The 14,371-nt window shown below is 44.0% G+C and overlaps 1 protein-coding gene and 1 long non-coding RNA gene across 2 annotated transcripts in view; both read left to right on the top strand.

The window, feature by feature from the left end:
• The window catches only part of LOC134205184 (neurotrimin), a 972,131-nt gene that overhangs the window by 612,510 nt on the left and 345,250 nt on the right, over positions 1-14,371 (top strand). The window lies entirely within an intron of this gene.
• Positions 2,179-3,210, top strand: LOC134206891 (uncharacterized). Its single transcript, XR_009978324.1, has 4 exons — positions 2,179-2,689; positions 2,758-2,858; positions 2,919-3,052; positions 3,119-3,210. It is a non-coding gene; the product is annotated as an uncharacterized LOC134206891 (long non-coding RNA).

The following is a 14,371-nucleotide window of genomic DNA, read 5'->3' as shown; positions in this document are numbered from 1 at the left end:
TAAATTGTTTACTCCATTTTTTCACAGAATGTTTTGGTCAGTCTTCGTGACTAAAAAACATAATAACTGAAAATTTGAATAATGTCAAAAATGTGGCTTTTATTCCCATCGTTAGGTAATTTAGAAGTAACAAAAATGTACGGTGTATCATCATTGGGGATTACAGCGTTTTTGATAGCACCGTGAAATCTGCGGTACCTCAATGGAATAGTCACGCGTAGCACGTGGCTTAACGACCACAAAATGCATCCGCAGTTTCAAAGGATTTGACCGGCAGACAGTTTTTACACCCTTTTACGAACCGTCCCCATCCCGTCGTGATTCTAAAGCTATTTTTGATGGGTGGATTATGGGTCTGAGCGTGTCATGTCGTTTGGAGAACCTCTTTTTCTGGCATGCATTGCCGTGGCAAATAACCCGCGCTGCTATTGCTGGTGCGACCGTTGACTAGACGAAGCTCAACTGCCGCAGGATCAATGGAAGCCGAGCTGAGCAGAATCCATCCGACCTCACCGGAGTCCATGTAACCATCACTGTGTGGCCAACAACTGTTGACAGCAAGGATTATGACCAATCCCTGCGGAGAGCCAGTTTTATTGCGCAAGCTACCCCACCAGTCAGTAGCGACTATTGCACATGTTGTGATTGTTCTCTAATTTTTGCTGCGATGCTAATCTCTTTCAAATTTGCTCTTTTCCCGACCGACAATGCGACGCGTCGGTGTGGAAGCTAACCATAGCAGGACGCAATCATTCTCTTAACCACACCGGTGTGTCCGCCGTAGCATGCGAATAAACCGCACCACATGGGGCATTGGTTCGCGGAGTGGACGTTACAAAGCGGCTCAAACCTGGTGGCGCGGATAATGGAAATCGAAGATTAATACATGAGGGACCTGCTACAAAAAGGATAAAAAATAACAATGAAGTTTGAAGTGAAACTGTTCTGAATTCAAGGCAATAGAAATAGGTACATTTTTCGGGGTTTTCATAACGAGCAACTTTTACAACTACTTATTTAGCATTTGAAAACACTAGTAATAACGATAGTAGGCATTTTTTTATGAAAGTAATTTATTTTGCAAAAGGGTAATTAAATATTATTAGTACCTATACTAATGAAATGTGGTAGCTGCATTTTTTCAACACGGCTGTTTCCTTTAATTGATATTGTAATAGATCAATATCGATATGTCATAATTATCTTCTTCTTCATAATATTTCATAGTTGTGCTGGGATTTATATGTAAAAGTGGTAAAGAAGATCATGATTGTAAATTCCAACCCGGTCTTTATTGTGATTTGATTTTTAAATTTGTGAAAGGAATGCAAAAATAGAAATCTGTTAATTGAACCATATCTATATTGGTTAGGCTATTCGAAGCGTAAGACCGGTACCATAAAAAATATTTGAGAAACCTTCTACACCTCCCTAAAACACGTGGCAACGGGCATTAATTGCAAATAACAACCCACAGTCAACACAGACAAATTCAAATAAACTCAAAATAAATCAGAAGTCTTCGTAACACCCCATTGCCGATCAATTCCTCAGCATACACAGCTGAAAATGTTTTGTAATTTGAAAGAAGCTTACCTCCAGTACAAATTTGGAGATAGCTGTTTAGTAGCGGTTGAAAAGACTCAGTTTAATAATTTGAAAAAAATATGTTAGGGTTTCCATGCTTACTTTTTCTTATTTACTGCTCTTTTTTTCCTGGCATGTCGTTGAATTTTCATTACATTTTGCTATGTAATTCGATTCGCTATTGTCATTCTGGAAGAATGACTTTTTTAACCTTTTCTTTCCTCTGACCATCAAAAACTGACTATCGCAAATCGACTTTTCATCGCTGCTTTCGCCGAACTATAAAACCAATTTTTGTTGGCCAAAGAATGAAACGCAATCAATGATAAATTGCCCGTCCCGTACACCTTGTTACGTTTAAGTTTTTGATATGCGATCGTCATAATTTGGTCTCATGCAACACAATCATTATATCACAAAATGAAATAAAAATACATACTGGCCCGTCAACCATGATTCGAACACCCCTGTTCATCATCTTTGGAGCTGCACGCATCAGCCTCCGCAGCCAGCCAGCCACAGAAGTATCTCCATCGCGTCAGTTGCAACTGGCATACACAACACAAGCACATAGCTCGCACAGCAAGGCGTTCGTCGCTAGTACATAAGCGCAACATGAGAAACCGTTCATCACTCTGGAACCGGGACGATACCAATACATTGTGAGATAATTTCCACTTGCGTTGCGAGACCACGGTTGCTCGTCAGACTGATACGGACATCGGAATAAAGTGAATGGGCGGCCGACATCAAGAGTGCGCGACCAAAAAACTCTCTCGCTCACGACCACCAGTACAGTCCTGCTCACAGTTCGAGTGAGTCTCTAATGAAGAGAGCACCAACACAATTGAAGCCGGTTGCAGATTGGCAAGTGCGACATAGGAGCAAGGCAAACAGTTCGCACTAGGCCCCGCGACAGATCGTGCGATCAAAAGTCCGTGCGGTGAAATAAAAGTAGCAGTGGTGCAATTTGTGCTACCAGACCGGTAGCAAAATAAGCAGAAAAGCTTGGAAAAGGTGGTGTTTGGCACATTAGCATAAAGCTGGGTCAACTAGCGGTGACGACTGTGCGGAAAAATCAGGGAAATTCGTCTGACGGCAGGTGAGCAAAAAACTTCTTTTGTTCTCGAGCTGGAACTAAGTGTCGGCCATTTTATTCGTCTTCTATAGGGTAAGAACCCAGAAGCGCGTGCTTTTAAAGGCAGGAAGCAATCAAAAGGAATTGATTAGCATACTAACACCGGACATCCATAGCAACATCAGACCAACAGGTGAGAAAGCACAAAATATAACGAATTGTTCCCCACTGAACACCAATTTCTGGACTTCAGGCATTCCCACTCACCATCCGCCAAAGAAAATACCGACACGCGTGGCATTAGCGATCGCCTCGATTACCGGTCAGTTGTCGTAGGCCGATCTGTGTAGCAGAACGTACCGGCGCCAAAAAGCAACAACTAAACAGGTGAGCTGACGATGAAAGGATTTTGGTAAAATTATTCCTCTACAATTATGCCTTCTCCAAACACAGTGCTCGGGCAAAGATTGCCAGTGGCCGGCGAGCGACCCAGTCGTGGGTAGAAGCGGATTCGGAATTAGCTTCGTTGGCAGAAGAAGGAGCCCTGACTAAGGGTAAGACCATCACAATCAAAATGGGAGGCAACCCAATAACGCTCCATCGCCTACAGGGCTTCTTTTATAGATCGAATTTGGCTCCTGAATCCCATCAGTCGCGGGCGAGTCGGACGGCCTTTGGACACGAGTACTGTCGACGAGTGAACCGAGGAGACGCCTACGGTGCAGGGTGCGTCGGCGCAAAAGTCATAGGTCGAGCTGCTGGCTGTGCGAGCGCCTGGTGGCGATTACTCGAATCAGTCGGCCACTCATGCAAGGTTGCTGAACGGTGGCTGAGAAGAAGATGATCATGCAGTCCGCGCAGCGTCGGTCCAGCGGCGATCAGCAAGGGCGATGCGGCGAACGTGAGTCAGTGCTCTTAGTTTAAGACTTTAAAGCAAACAGAATAGGGTTTAGAGCAGGGGAAGCATGAAAATCATGTTTAATATAATGTGTTGATATTTGAGACGTTTTGTTTTATTTGGTTGGTGCCTTTAGCCTTCAGTGTTTGTGTTTGATTCACCTCGGTAGCTTTTCACCTTGCTCTACCATAAGGGAACTTCATAACAACCTTTCCCATTATTTTACAGCCATCCCAAAGAATTTCCCAGGCAATCACCATTCAATTTCTCCCCGGCCCCAATCGCGCCAGTCAGAGCCCCGAAAAAAAAAAATCCGGCATTTCTTGGTCATGCCATTACCTGAAGCCGAGGCGAAACGTGCCACATAGCGCAAAAATTCAATTTCCTCGTGTCGTTCGATCGTTTTGCGTTGCGTTCAAAATTTTATTATTTCCCTTCGCCCATTCAGCCTCAGGCCCTGTGTCTTTTGTTCACCGGAGTGAAATTCTTCCTTTCACTACCAACCTTTTTTCACCGGTAGCTTTATGGCATCAATCGATCCGAGGAAAAAAAAACTTTCCAGCAAGGGACATTCATAGACAGACATACAATAAACAGCATAAACATTGATGAAGTCACTTGGAAGGCTCCTTATTGGGGGATAATGTTGTTTAAACACTCTGTCTTTGTCCTTCCGTGGCTCCGCGATCCAATTCCATAATGAAGACAGCTTGGATCCAACCCAGTTCGGTTCCGGAATTTTTTGTAGGACATTTGGCTAGAAGTACGTTTTAAGCTAAAAAACGATAAGATTGTGCCAGTCAAATTTGTATTAAATAAATTTTGTTATAACTAGAAACAGTAACTGACTTATTAATGCTAGGTGGTTCTCAAAAATGTGGACAAGCAGAGTCGAGGCTTTATTTCCGAGCCATGAGACAGTGGATTGGCCGCCTCTATCATACGAATCAATACACGTAGTGCGAAGGGTAATGAATGCGGAGCTCATCGAAGTGGCTAAGAAACTTAGGCTGGCGAGATGCTGAACCTTGTCCTACAGGAATCCTGACCTCGATATGTTCCAAATCTTTTTGTACGGTGTATGGGTCAAGTCAACTTCTTTCATACGCAGAAGCGACGGAAACCGGTGTTGCTGCTGAAACCAGGGATATCGCCTGGGGAATGCAGACCTTAATGTATTCTGAATACAACTGATAAACCACTGGAAACTATTTTCCTTTACAGACGAACGAAGTACACCGGGGCAGAAATGGACAATTCGACACTCAACTCCCAAGTGGCAGATTCACAGAAGATTTCACGACAGCGCTATATTATATGCGACCGGACTTGATTACCCTGGACATTTGAATTCCTGCAACAATGTCACTTGGAATGCTATCACGAGTTCGCTTCATCAACTGAAAGTCTCGGAATAGTCGTGGAAGACTAAGAAAGACTATTTTCAGAATTGGATTCTACGGTCATAAGACTACTTAGTACTATTCTATTTCATTCCCCTACAATTTAATCTCTGCAGATACGTATTTTTACCTTAACAGTAGATGGACTTACTGTCCCTCAGTCACTCGACAAGTTGTGTCAAGTACGAGACACTGAAGATGGCCTTACTGTTGAGGTCGAAATACATATCCGTTAAGTGATTTGTTTGTTTCAGAATTTACGAAAAGCGGACATGGAAGCACACGCACAGGTACGGCTTCAGAATGTTCAATCGCAAGTAACTATGACGTCTGAGGCGCTCCTAGTGGTAAACCATTCGCATCAGTTGCGGTTGATGGACGGTGGTTTTTGAAATTATTGACTAAACAAAACGTTGTCATCGATAGCTGTATCAGTGGCGTTCGTCGGCACAATCATTTGGCCGAAACCACCATAACATATGGCCCACAGGGGCATACTGCCGAACTGTTAATTAGGCAGACAAAAATCTTTTACTCTAACAGGTAATCTAGCCAAAGATAACGTTTGGCCAAACATGCCATTTAGCCTAAAAGTTCATTGCCTTAAAAAAACAGTATTTTAAATCTACTTTTTAGCTTACAATTTTTCGGAAAAGTCGTCATCGAGTCAACTTTTGAAAAAAAACCTCATTTTCACAGAAAAAACGATTATAACTTTTGATCGGCAAAAGATATTGAGCATAGTTACACATCAAAAGTTGCATTGTTTTAGCTCTAAAAGTCACTTGAATACGACTTTTCCAAAAAATCGTAAGCTAAAAAAGCATATTTTTTTTAGCTCCAAAAGTCACCAGAAGATGACTTTTCCAAAAAAATCGAAAACAAAAGAAGTCGATCAAAAATACTGTTTTTTAGGTACACCCTAATCCAAGTAGGTAAAATTTGCTCTAAATCAGCCAACTTAAGAGCTACACAAAAAGTTTTTGCCTTTCTCGTATACAAAGTATACGTAAAGGCTATATGTTCGCTCCAAAAACGAACTTTTTATAGGAGTCCCGTAGACCCATAGTGTTATATACCGATCGACTCAGCTTGACGAATTGAAGTGATGTCTGTGTGTATGTGTGTGTGTATGTGTGTGTGTGTATGTGTGTGTGTATGTGTGTGTGTATGTGTGTGTGTGTGTATGTGTGTGTGTATGTGTGTGCGCAAAATAATCTCACTCATTTTTTAGGCACTTACCATTAACCGATTTGTTCGCAACAAGTTGCATTCGACGCGGAATCTTGTCCCATTGTTCGTATTGAAAATTGGCCGAATCGGACTTTGGGCTTCGGAGTTATGGCCAAAATATATTTTTTTACAACAAAAATTCTCACTCACTTTTTAGACACTTACTCTTAGCTGATTTACTCGCAACAAGTTTCATTCAACGCAGAATCATGTCCCATTGTTTCGTATTGAAAATTGGACAGATCGGACTATGGGTTTCGAAGTTATGGCCAAAATCCACTTGTTGGCACACAATACGACGAGAGCAGTTTCCGTGTTTATAATCCTTTATTAAGTTCAAGGTGGATTATAAATCTCCTGATGAAAGATAGTAGGGATACATTATTGGCTATACTTTCAACGATATTGATATTACTTACGTTTACTACACGCTCAGGGTCTAGCAGTTTTGTTGCACTGACGGTAAGTGTCGTTTTGGGATACCTAAGGTTTACAGTTTAAAGGTTCACGTAAGATTTAGGCAGTTTGCGTACTAATTACTTTAATTATAGGTGTCGTAAAGACCACTTACCAACTGGTAAACTATTTAGCTAATATTTTAGTTCATGTAAATCGTACAACCATCAATGTAGGGCTTTTAGGTTAAGCTACTATGGAACGAGAAAAATGTTATAAAATCAGCGTATTTTACTTAACAATATTGTTTCCCTACCGTACTAAGGGCACTAGATCATAAGTTTTAGTAATCACTATCAACTAATAGATGTAAGCTAATCTAACTCTAGGCATAAGGAATAGTAGAATTTTATGATTCGCGTGCTCAACTTTGTCTTGCAACCAATATCGCTCTACCGTTTGTATTTCAACAACATGCGCTTCATCCTCTTCATAACATCTCGCTGACAATTCAGTTTCCAAGTAAATATCTAGGTGCTACTGTTCTCGTGTGTATGAGTACATCGATAAGCGTTGCCAGATTGGTGAAACTGCGTTGTGATAACACTCCCCGGCGGTACGTCGACTTCCGGTCGACTTACTCTCTATCGCGGTGAACATCAAGGACTGCTAGCTTCGTGACTGGTCGTTCGTATACACCGTTAGCTGTCTGAACGGCGGCGGACCGAATACACCCATTCCTTCCTATGTTGACCTGGATAATTCTTCCCTTCGGCCAACTGTTTCTTGGTAATTTAGAATCGACGATGATAACTATGTCGCCGATCGATATCGGCTCATTGTGTTCGAACCATTTTGTTCGCCTAGCTATTTCTGGGAGGTAGTCGCTCACCCAGCGCTTCCAGAATTGATTGGCTAGAACCTGAGAGGTGAGGTAGTTTCGCTTCATTGTGGAACCGCTGTCCTCAAATGTGGTCAGTGGCTTTGATCCATTTGATGACCCGAGCAGGAAATGGTTCGGGGTGAGCGCGGGGGCTGAATCATCATCGATTGGGACGTGTGTCAGAGGCCGCGAATTGACGACGTTTTCCACCTCGATAAGCGTATTACGTAGCACCTCATCCGTAGGTTTTGATGCTGGACGAATCGCCATGAGATTGGTCTTTACCGTTCGCATCAATCTTTCCCAACACCCGCCCATGTGTGGTGCTGCGGGTGGGTTGAAAATCCATTCCGTTTCGGGGCACATAAACTCACTCATTAATGTTGTTTGGTTGACAGTTGCCATGGCTTCTTTCAGTTCGTGGGAAGCGCCGATAAAATTTGTACCGCGATCACTGTAGATTTTTCGTGGAGTACCTCTGCGTGAGATGAAGTTTCGCAAGCCCATAATACACGAGCTGGTGTTAAGTGAGCAGACCAGCTCAATATGAATAGCGCGGACGGTCAAACAGGTAATCAGCATTCCCCATCGTTTTTCCGTCCTTCTGCCGACGACCACTTCCATGGGACCAAAATAATCCACTCCGATGTACGTGAAGGGTCGAGCGAATGCCCCAAGTCGAACCGCTGGAAGGTCCGCCATGATCGGCGGTCGAGGAACTGCTGTCTCATTCTTGCATTTTTGACAATTTCGCCGGACCGAAGCAAATTCGACGCGGATGCGTGAAATGTGAAATCTCCGTCTAAGTTCGTTGACCACGGTTTCATGGTTACAATGGTGATATTTGTGATGGTAGTATCTAATAATTAGTGTGGTGACGGGATGCTTCCGGGGTAGTATTATTGGGTGTTTAGTATCGTCACTGATGAATTGGCATGCGCCAATCCTACTACGCATCCTCGTAACTCCTCTCTCGTCCAACCATGGGTCCAGTTTATACAGCAAACTCGTTTTTGGAAGTGACTTTACAGAAGTAGTTGAGCGCGATTGCTCCAAGGTAGCTATATCATCTGGAAATCCTTCGCGTTGTGCTGTACGGAATAGATACGCTTCTGCCTCCCCAAGCTCCGTCATAGAAAGCGGTCCTAAATTGACTTGCTGCTGTTTAGCCTTTTTACGTAAATTGGACACATAACGCAAGACGAAAGCAACAGTGTTGTGTACATGCTTCCAGTTGGAGAAATTGTCTACTTGAATAAGCGAAGAGCTGGACATCGTGCGGTGTACCAACAAGTGCGGCCGAAGTTCTGTAGCAGTCGGTGCGCGTAATGAAGGGGTTTCGGGCCATTTCGTTCGTGGGCACCATAGGAAGTCTGGCCCAGTAAACCATCTGCTTTCCGGTGAAAGATCTGGAACTCCATTCCACTTTGTTCCATCATCCGCTGCATTTAGTCTTGTAGGAACCCATCGCCATTCTTCTTGCTCGGATGTTTCAAGAATTTCGCTTATACGAAACGCAACGAATTGCGAATAGCGGCGGTGGTCTGAATTTATCCAGTGTAGCACGTCTCGGGAATCTGTCCAAAACACCCTTTGTGTTATACGGAGCGATAGCGAAGACGCTATAGTCTGTGCAAGCCTGGCACCTAGAACTGCTGCTTGGAGTTCCAGCCGCGGTATTGAGAGGAACTTTAATGGAGCCACTCGAGCTTTGGAGGCTACGATTGAGCACTTCACGGATCCGTTATATTCGAATCGAAGAAAGGCAACTGCAGCAAACCCATTCTCGCTTGCATCGACAAACGTGTGGAGTTGGATATCGGTGCAGCTGTTTAGATCTATTGAAGAGCTGTAGCAGCGCGGAATGCGAACAGTTTCTACGTTGGGTAGTACCTTTGTCCATAACTGCCACTTCCTATATATCTCGTCAGGAACACATTCATCCCACTGAATTTTACTTCGCCACACTTCTTGAAGCAAAACCTTGAGGAATATCAGAAAATGTGCAACGAGTCCCAGAGGGTCGAATATGGTCATTAAGACACGAAGCATTTCTCGTTTGGTAGGTGGGCGTTGTCCTGTCAGCAGCAGTGCGTCATAACGGTTCCATCCCACTTTGAACATAAACTCGTCCGTCGTCGTACACCACCACATTCCGAGCACTTTCTCCATGGCGATTTCAGATGCAATATCCATATCCTTCTCCGCCATATCTCCTTCGTGTAGCGCTATTCGAACTTCTTTGGAGTTACTCATCCAGTTGCGAATCTCGAAACCTCCTTGTGAATGGATATATTTCACATCATCCGCTAGCTTGATTGCTTCGCTTTCCTCGTCGACGCTCACCAGCATATCGTCCACGTAGTGGCGTTGCGTAATTGCCTCCACTGCGCTTGGATGTGTTATCCTGAACCGCTCCGCATTTACGTTTTTTATGTACTGCGCGCAGCTTGGAGAGCAGCTGGCGCCGAAGCTCATTACTTGCAGTACGTACGTAGCAATTGCACCGTGGTCATCCTCCCAAAAAAACCTGTGACAATGCTGGTCATCAGCTCGCATGAGTATCTGATGGAACATTTCACGGATGTCGCCGGAAAGGCCAATTCGTCCTTGGCGAAACTGTAGCAAGATGACTAATAACGAACATAGAAGATCGGGGCCCTTCAACAAAGCAGAATTGAGCGAAACGCCAAACGTTTTAGCAGCAGCATCCCACACCAGTCTTATCTTCCCTGGTTTGTTGGGGTTCATAACCGGAAATATGGGTAGATACCAGATGCGCGGATGCGGTAGTTCAATCTCTTCTGGTGTCAGTTTTCTGGCATATCCTTTGGCAAGATAATCGACAATTTTCGCGTTGAGTACTTCTGCCAAGTTAGAGTCTCTCTTCATTCGCTTCTGCAGTTGTTGATGTCGGAGAAAAGCTGACGCTTCATTGTTTGGTAGACGGATGCCATCGTGTCGCCAAAGTAGACCGACCTCATAGCGGTTGTCAAGAAGCTTCGTCGTTGTTTCGAGAAGATGTTTAGCTCTTTGATCTCCAGACGATAGAAGAAGGTTTCCGTGGGGCCTGACCACCCCTAGGCTATCAAGCGCAAAGTAAGCCTTCATAGCCTGGTGTAGTTGCTCATTAGAATCTTGAGTCTCAGTGCAAACGTGGACCATACAATGTGCTGCGTTTTCAGCATTACGGTTCAATTTTCCACAAACTGTCCAGCCGATGCGAGTTTTAACGGCAATTGGATCATCGATGTTTCCTTCCTTACACTTCAGAACAACTCCAATAGAAACGTGCTTCATACCGATCAAAATACGAGGTCTTGCGTCACGGTATGACTGTATCGGTACTCCTCGAAGATGTGGATATAGTTGCTGTAGTTCAGTGGCATTCAACGTTTGAAGTGGTAAAAGAAGCTCCTTGACGGTTCTAACGGACGTGAGCGGAAAACGTTTGTTGTAATTTTGAACCCCAGCGACTTCTAAATTTACGATTCGGGAACTCCTTTCGTTGCGTTCCGTGCCTCCGGTCCAGCGAAGGCATAACGGTAGAACGTCTCCATCCAGCTCTAACTCATCTGCCAACTCCTCATCTAAGAGTGTAAGCTCCGACCCTTCATCGAAAAAAGCGTACGTTTGAACGGGTTGATTTTTGCCGTATAGAGTCACAGGGAGATAGCGGAACAATACGAGCTGGAACTTGTTCCATGCACGTGACAATCATGCATGCGCGTACTGTATCTTGGTTGCACAGACTGAGATGCAGGCGATTCGGAAATAATATTTGCTACAGATGCTGCGACTCTCTTTTCATTGTGGAGCAACTCGTGGTGCTTTAGTGAACACCCATCTTTCCCGCATGGCTTCGCTCTGCATATTCCCTTGTGGATGCGTAGACACCTACGGCAAAGTCCAGTGTCTCGTACTGCGGCCCATCGAGATTCTCTAGAGAGCTCTTGGAAACGCTTACATCGTTCAACTGCCTTACATCCCCCTTTGCATATAAGGCACGCTTCGGGCTTCACTGACGATTGCGATCGATTCACCACTGAAACTGATGTTTCGGAATGTGCGTTCAAAAAGGCATTTCCCTTCTTGCCGCCACGTGCATCGTTACGAAATGATTTCGCATCAAACATAGCCGGTGGAGTCGCGATCGTGCTAGCTGCTTCTGCTAGCGTGTAAACCCAAGATCCAAAGGCGGCCAAATTAACCGTCGGAAGAGTTAGCCTGTAGCGCGCCCAATCCAATTTAATTGAGGGTGGGAGCTTGGCTACGAGTTGATGAAGCAATGAAATATTGTACAAATATTCCTCCATCCCACATGCGTCGACTGTCGCACAGAAGTTTCGGACGCTAACCGCAAATTCCACAATGCTTTCGATCTTGTCCTCCTTCATTGCAGGCAGACTGTTGATTTTGGAGATCAGGGAGTGCACAATCGACTCCGGTTGTCCAAAAAGCATACGTAGGGTATCCATCACTCGCTGAACATTCGAAGGATGCATGAGCAGGCTCTTGACCGCCTCGTATGCTTTCCCTTTCATGCACTTCTGGAGTCTAATAATGTTTTCATCATCGGTGAATCCACACATCATTGTGGTGTTGTTGAAGGTCGATAAGAAAATCGGCCACTCTTCCGGATGTCCTGAGAAAAACGGCAAATCTTTTGATATTGCATGTCTTGCCGCAAGTTGTTGATTGTTCGGCTGTTGGTATGGTCGTGAATGTCGATGGGATGCCGATACAGTTGGCGACTGTCCGAGAGTACGCTGTGGTAGTGAAGGCCGTGTGACGGCCTCACGTGCTGCACTTGCAGATGATATGTGATCGTCGAGCAGATGACTAGCGTTGCTGGGAGTCCATCTGGGGACTGGCCTCATACTGTGCTGGAATGATGCTGGTTGATGAGTAGACGGATTTGACAAACCAGGTTCCGCATCAGTCATCGGAATCTTCATGGAACTCGAGAACTTTGTGCAAAACTGTCCTTCCTCAAGTAAGGTATTAGTTTTCTTCACCCAACTTCTTATTCTGCTGGAACCTCCCGCGTACGACGAATCTGAAGGACTACTCATTTGCTCAAGAATGCTGTATTTTTCTGGATGTAATCGCGCTGAAGTGCATTCTCCTCTTCTAGCCTCTGGAGTTGCAGTGCAAGCGACCTGTGTGAGGTGCTCGATTTTGTTGCCGCCGATGATGCCTTCTCCTGATGATTTGTATCCCTTGGATTAACAGCAACCTCAGGAAGTACTCCGGTGTTCTCTGTTGGCGGCAGTATCGGATCGGATTTCACCTTTCGGGCGGCGCTTCTGGTGATTACTCGCAATGTGTTCGTGGCTGGCTTCTCCGAAGATTTGCGGTCGCTTGGATTGTGCTGTCTTGTCTGACCATCTACACCACTCGTTGTTGGAAGTTGTCCATCGTCTGCTGAAATTGTTTGCTGTAACCCGGTTGCAGTAGCGCATTTGGGACAACACCAGCTTGTGTTTTCAACATCTTCTGTTACCCCCACGCATGAATAATGGTGCCACACATGGCAAAGATCGCACTGCACCATAGCATCATTGTCTTCTTCTAAGCAGGACTGACACGACTGTCCTGGGAGATTCTGTGCCGCTGTGATTGATACCACTGGAACACCACTAACCTGACCTTTACGTCCACTTCCTGCGTCGCCTTTTGATGACTTATCGACTGTGGATCCACGCTCCTCGTTTGTTTTAGTTGTACGATACATCATAAACGAGATTTATAAACTGTTGGCACACAATACGACGAGAGCAGTTTCCGTGTTTATAATCCTTTATTAAGTTCAAGGTGGATTATAAATCTCCTGATGAAAGATAGTAGGGATACATTATTGGCTATACTTTCAACGATATTGATATTACTTACGTTTACTACACGCTCAGGGTCTAGCAGTTTTGTTGCACTGACGGTAAGTGTCGTTTTGGGATACCTAAGGTTTACAGTTTAAAGGTTCACGTAAGATTTAGGCAGTTTGCGTACTAATTACTTTAATTATAGGTGTCGTAAAGACCACTTACCAACTGGTAAACTATTTAGCTAATATTTTAGTTCATGTAAATCGTACAACCATCAATGTAGGGCTTTTAGGTTAAGCTACTATGGAACGAGAAAAATGTTATAAAATCAGCGTATTTTACTTAACAATATTGTTTCCCTACCGTACTAAGGGCACTAGATCATAAGTTTTAGTAATCACTATCAACTAATAGATGTAAGCTAATCTAACTCTAGGCATAAGGAATAGTAGAATTTTATGATTCGCGTGCTCAACTTTGTCTTGCAACCAATATCGCTTTACCGTTTGTATTTCAACAACATGCGCTTCATCCTCTTCATAACATCTCGCTGACAATTCAGTTTCCAAGTAAATATCTAGGTGCTACTGTTCTCGTGTGTATGAGTACATCGATAAGCGTTGCCAGATTGGTGAAACTGCGTTGTGATAACACCACTTTTTCACATGATAAACACGTACAAAATTCTCACTCATTTTTCAGGCACTTATCGTTAACCGATTTGCTCGCAACAAGTTTCGTTCGACGCGAAATCCTGTCCCATTGTTTCGTATTGAAAATTGGTCGAATCGAACTATGGGATTCGAAGTAATGGCCAAAATACATTTGTTGACAAGAAAAATTCTCACTCATTTTTAGGCACTTACTTTTAGCCGATTTGCCTGCAACAAGTTGCATTCGACGCAGAATCTTGTTCCATTGTTTCGTATTGAAAAATAAACAGATCGGTATTAAACAGATATGGCCAAAGTTTATTTTTTTGCCTTTTTTCACATGATAAACACGTACAAAATTCTCACTCATTTTTAGGCACTTATGCTTAACCGATTTGCTCGCAACACGTTGCAT

Source organism: Armigeres subalbatus, chromosome 1 (assembly GCF_024139115.2).
Source record: "Armigeres subalbatus isolate Guangzhou_Male chromosome 1, GZ_Asu_2, whole genome shotgun sequence".
NCBI classification, from domain to species: domain Eukaryota; kingdom Metazoa; phylum Arthropoda; class Insecta; order Diptera; family Culicidae; genus Armigeres; species Armigeres subalbatus.
Note: the sequence above shows the minus strand (reverse complement) of the source record. Positions and strands in the feature narration are given on the sequence as shown.